Below are 6,507 nucleotides of genomic sequence, written 5' to 3' on the forward strand. Positions count from 1 at the left end.
GGGGCAGACCTGGCCGAACGGGGCCGGCCCGGCAGGGCCCGACCCATCATAATCGTGCCTGGCATGGCCCAGCCCTCCATGACACGATATTAGCCGGGTCGTGCCCGGCCGCCCCCCGTGCTTCCCCCTCTAGTTCAGGCACGACCCAGAAGCTATACGGGCCGGCCCGGCGGCACGCCAGGCACGCCTGGCCTGCTAGGCTGTCGGCCTGCTAGGCTGTTTTGGGCCAAATTTGGCCTATTGGGCTATTTTTTTGGCTATATATATATGTCAAAAAAAAATCTTAAATAAGAATAAAAATAAATAGACGGGTCGTGCCATGCCGGCCCGCGTGCTCAGCCTTCAGGCCCAGGCACAGCCCCTGGCGTGCCGCGTGCCTATAGTAAGGGCAACTCTAACACGCCGATGTATTTCGTCTGCCTACGTCCATTTGAGTCTGCACGGTAAAAAAAATGACCCAACGTGCCGACGCAAATGGATAGACATGTTTTCTTGTCCGTTCGACCCATTTCTGACCCAAATTTGGGTCGGGGTTGCGTCCGTCCGGACACGTCATGGACGCCCATCGCGTCCTCCCATTGTCCTCCCCTAGCCCGCTAGCTAGTCGGTGCCACATCATTTCATTCCCAAATTTCCTCTCAACCCCCTCACTAGAGTCATGGCCAACGCGCTCAACCCCGTCGTTGCCTTTTCCCCTGCCGTCCCCATCCCCGTCGTGGCCGCCCGCGTCGTGGCCCCAAAGAAGTCAAAGAAGGAGATGGCCACGGAGCGGATAGCGGGCCGACCGGAGGAGGAAAGAGAAGGCAAAAGAAGAAGCCGCGGTCACTCACGCACAACTCGCCACTCCGAACACCGAGGCCATCACCGCCAAGGCCATGCAAACCACCCTCCTCCTTCTAGGGTTCCGCCAGCCGACCCTTCTCGTCGCCACCACCGCACCGACCAGCACGGGCTCGTCGGCAGCCTGCCCGCATAGGCTTCCGGACTCATCGCGCTTGTCAACATCGCTGACATATGGGTACCTCCCCGAACACAACCTGACAGTAATGTCCTGCTTCTCCACCTCAATTCAGGACGGCTAGCTGAAAATGGGCGGTTCCATGCTGGTCGTCCCTGTACTGGCCCCCATTGACCTCAACGCCACACATGTCTTATTTCACCACGACCCTGACCATGGAGGAGATCTGGAGCATTAAAGAAGAAAACACAAGTATATGAGTGGAAGTCGCATTGACTGTCATGATGGAACTTACCATAAGAAGCAACAATCAAATGGAGCAAATTCCAGCCACACCAGCGCTTCTAGAGAGAAGATGGCACCCGCCATGCCTACTCGCGCTAGTGCTCGGCCAGGTGGCGTCACCTCCTCCTGGTCGGTTATTTTACCCCGGTGGCTTCGGATCACAAAATAGAGCTAGAGCTACAGAGAGATTAAAAAACTTCACCAAAATGAAGAACTCTAGCCACCGGAAGGGATCCGGATGGGGAACGATAGAAGGGCTTCGCTACGCCATCAACCCAACCAAAGAGACTTCGACACCAACCATCATTATCATCGCCTTGGTAATACCAAACCCTAGGTGGATTCCTACTTGTATTACTTTGATCATTCATCCATGATTACCATGATTGTCCCTTTGATGTTTGTTGTCTTTATGTCTGATTAAAACTCCTAGTTCTCGGTGATATGGGGGAACCTAGTATGTTTAGGTGTTGAATGCCGAGCGTACTCTACATCCTCCTTGTATGTTTAGGTTAATAATATTTTTCGATGTTGGGTGAAGTCGACACTTGCCCTTCGGGATGTAAAGGTTATTACTATCGATGCATTGTTGGGTTTGTGGAGGTACTGAGGTCATAGCTATCTCCCTCCTTTCCTGACCGCTCGATAGGGGATTACCGAAGAACGCCTTTAGCTACGTCCACTAAGAGACCCTTAATCGTTGTTATCGTAACCTACATGCCGAGAGGCGAGAGGAACCGTGGTGACATATGTGTTACACGGCTACGCCATTTATGCACGTATCTGTACATGGATCCGCCCACTTATAAAGTATACAAACTGTCTTAGTTACCCAAAACTAGACTATGCATTCGCATATATCTTTATCCAGAGAAGAAATCTTATGTATCTTTATGATGGTTCACTAGTAGAAAAAGGACCTAATATGAGACACATTAGTGTCGGTTTGATTTTGAGCCGGCACTAATGTGTCCATTAGTGCCGGTTCCAACGACTAGCCGGCCATTCTCATTAGTACCGGTTCGTGGTGAACCTTTAGCACCGGTTCGTGCCACGAACCGGTACTAAAGAGAGTGGTGGCAGGGTGTTGTCGGTTTGGGGCCCCTCCAGCACCTTTAGTACCAGTTCGTGACACGAACCGGTACTAAAGGTCAACGTACATAAACCCTTCGTCCACCTGAGCCACTCCGTTCTTCCCCTTTCCCCTCACTTCCTCTGTTCTTCCCCTCTCTTCCTCGAGCTCCTCACAAATTTTGCCCAAAATTTGTCAAGATTTGAAGGCCCCCATCCATTCAAATGATCACAAAGGTTAGCAACTTTGTCCTTTCAACTCTCATTGCTAGATTAGCTCTTTCAATGCTTTGTATAGTGATTAATTTGGGAGGAATTATATTTGCTAGTATTTGATTTATATGCAATTTGAGGTCAAAAATAACACTTAGTTTGAATATGTAGGTGTGGTTTACTTAGTGCCTTCTAAATCTCCGTTGTAACCACCGTCGATCACCCGCACCGTCCCGTCGCCGGCACCACCTTGTGGTGAGTCTCTTGTTCATGAATGTTTTACATTACCAAATTGATGTTTGTGTGATTTGGATATATAGTTACTCGTATAATTATCTTACTTGTACGTTGTTTGTTATACATAGTGCCATGCTTTTGATATCCGTCCCTGTCGGCCCTCGTCCTTGTTATGATTCGGGTGTGGTATATTCTCTTTTAAAACTAGTTGTTGCATTTCGTGTTTATGACAAATTATACCCATCAAGTTGACATAGATATTTTTATCTAGGAGGTATGTGAACCGGAAATTCCAACCGACCCTATTGTCGAGAGGTTAAATTTAGTTATAAAGAGAAAAGGAGTATTTGAAAGAAAAACTGAAAAGAATTGAGGGGGAGAAGTTGGAATTGGAGTTGCATGTTGCCGATGTCGTCGATGATCACAAGATCAAGATGGAGAAAATGAGGTTGAAGATTAGAAAGATTAGAAAATATGCCATTGATAGTGTGGCTTGGTATCATTATGTTGTTGGATCAATTGTTACCTTAGTTGCGATCTTCATCGCATTTGTTGTTGCATTTAAATTCTTTAGCTAGAGAGTTATTTGTATGTTGCATTTAATTAAGTGTTGTATATGAACTTTATATATGAACTTTATGTATGAACTTTATGTATCAACTTGTATTAATTTGGTCTATTTGGTGTTGTGTAATGAAGATGAGCCGACAATGGATGTATGATGACCGATGCTCTCCCGAGTTCATTAATGGCATGCATACTTTTCTGCGGGCCTCCGAGGCAAACAAGCGGGCGGATGGTTTTATGCCTTGTCCATGTGCTGGCTGTAAGAATGGTCACAGTTACTCTACGTCAAAAACCATTCACGTCCACCTATTTAAGTCCGGTTTCATGCCCCACTATAATGTTTGGACCAAGCACGAAGAAATAGGGGTTATGATGGAAGACAATGAAGAAGAAGAGGACGACGATGGCTATCCTGGCCATGGGTTCCCTGAATACAATGATACAACAATGGGGGAAGAAGCTGAGCCGGCAATGCGGGAAGAAGTTAAAGAAGAGGCATCAGATGAGACTGCTAATGATCTAGGTCGGGCCATTGCCGATGCAAAGAGAAACTGCGCAAGTGATCTGGAGAGGACGAAGTTGCAGCGCATGTTAGAGGATCACAAGAAATTGTTGTACCCGAATTGCGAAGCTGACAAAAAAAAGTTGGGAACCACACTTGAATTGCTGCAATGGAAGGCAGAGAATGGTGTATCTGACAAGGGATTTGGAAAGTTGCTGGTAATGATAAAGAATATGCTTCCAAAGGACAACGAATTGCCCGAGAGTACGTATGAAGCAAAGAAGGTTGTCTGCCCTCTAGGGTTAGAGGTGCAAAAGATACATGCATGCCCTAATGACTGCATCCTCTACCGCGGTGAGTATGAGGATTTGAACGCGTGCCCGGTATGCGGTGCATTGTGTTATAAGATCAGTCGCGATGACCCTGGTGATGTCCAGGGCGAGCGCCCCAGGAAGAAGATTCCTGCCAAGGTGATGTGGTATGCTCCTATAATACCACAGTTGAAACGTTTGTTCCAAAACAAAGAGCATGTGAAGGCGATGCAGTGGCACACAGAAGACCGTAAGAAAGACGGAAAGTTGAGAGTACCTGCTGATGGTTCGCAGTGGAGAAAAATCGAGAGAAAGTACTGGGAGGAGTTTGCAGGTGACCCAAGGAACGTATGGTTTGGTCTAAGCGCAGATGGCATTAATCCTTTTGGGGAGCAGAGCAGCAACCATAGCACGTGGCCTGTGACTCTATGTTTGTATAACCTTCCTCCTTGGTTGTGCATGAAGCGGAAGTTCATTATGATGCCAGTGCTCATCCAAGGCCCTAAGCAATCCGGCAACGACATTGATGTGTACCTAAGGCCATTAGTTGAAGAACTATTATAGTTGTGGAATGGAACAGGTGTATGTGCGTGGGATGAGCACGGACAGGAAGAATTTGACCTAAAGGCGTTGCTGTTCGTGACCATCAATGATTGGCCTGCTCTCAGTAACCTTTCAGGACAGACAAACCAGGGATACCGCGGATGCACACACTGTTTGGATGATACCGACAATATATATTTGGATAGTTGTAGGAAGAATGTGTACCTGGGACATCGTCGATTTCTTCCGACAAGGCATCCCATAAGAAAGAAAGGCAAGCATTTCAAAGGTGAGGCGGATCACCAGACGAAGCCTCACCACCGTACTGGTGCTGATGTACATGATATGGTCAAGGATTTGAAGGTAATCTTTGGAAAGGGTCCTGGCGGACAACCTGTTCTGAAGGACGCTGACGGACGCGCACCCATGTGGAAGAAGAAATCTATATTTTGGGACCTGCCATATTGGAAAGACCTAGAGGTCCGCTCCGCAATCGACGTGATGCACGTGACGAAGAATCTTTGCGTGACCCTGCTTGGCTTTTTGGGCGTGTATGGGAAGAAAAAAGATACACCAGAGGCACGGGAGGACCAGCAACGTATGCACGGAAAAGACGGCATACATCAGGGTCAGGCCAGCTACACTCTTACCAAAGAAGAGAAGGAAATCTTCTTCGAATGCCTGCTCAGCATGAAGGTACCGTCTGGCTTCTCGTCGAATATAAAGGGAATAATAAATATGATAGAGAAAAAGTTCCAGAACCTAAAGTCTCATGACTGCCACGTGATTATGACGCAACTCCTTCCGGTTGCATTGAGAGGGCTTCTACCGGAAAACGTTCGATTAGCCATTGTGAAGCTATGTGCATTCCTCAATGCAATCTCTCAGAAGGTAATCGATCCAGAAATCATACCAAGGTTACAGAATGATTTGGTGCACTGTCTAGTCAGTTTCGAGTTGGTGTTCCCACCATCCTTCTTTAACATCATGACGCACGTCCTAGTTCACCTTTGCGAAGAGATTAAGGTTTTGGGTCCTGTATTTCTACACAATATGTTCCCCTTTGAGAGGTTCATGGGAGTCTTGAAGAAATATGTTCATAACCGTGCTAGGATAGAAGGAAGAATCTCGAAGGGCCATGGAAATGAGGAGGTCATTGAGTTTTGTATTGACTTTATTCCTGACCTTAAGCCGATTGGTGTTCCTGAATTGCGGCATAAGGGCAGACTGGAAGGAAAAGGCACGCTAGGAGGGCATCAAATAATATGTATGGACGGGCATTCTCTCACTGAAGCACACTACACAGTTCTACAGAATTCTGCCTTGGTGGCTCCGTATATGGAGGAACACAAGAATTTTCTCCAGTCCAAACACCTGGAGAAGTCTGACGACTGGATTACATGCGAACAAACGAGGACTTTCGCCGGTTGGTTGCAGAAACGTGCCCTGAATGATGGCGATATTCAAAATGACCTGTACTCGCTGTCCCAGTTACCATCTTCGAATATAATGACTTTCGAAGGGTACCGGATAAATGGGAATATATTTTACACGGTCGCCCAAGATAAGAAGAGCACCAACCAAAATAGTGGTGTCCGCTTTGATGCAACAACCAACACGGGAAAGAAAACATATTATGGTTACATAGAGGACATATGGGAACTTAACTATGGATCAGGTGATTTGAAGGTCCCTTTGTTTCGGTGCAAATGGGTCAATCTGACACAAGGCGGGGTAATGGAAGACCTGCAGTACGGAATGACAACAGTGGATCTCAACAATCTTGCGTATGCAGACGAACCATTCGTCCTAGCCAATGA

The sequence above is a fragment of the Triticum dicoccoides genome, chromosome 5B (genome assembly GCF_002162155.2).
Source record: "Triticum dicoccoides isolate Atlit2015 ecotype Zavitan chromosome 5B, WEW_v2.0, whole genome shotgun sequence".
Classification (NCBI taxonomy): Eukaryota; Viridiplantae; Streptophyta; class Magnoliopsida; order Poales; family Poaceae; genus Triticum; species Triticum dicoccoides.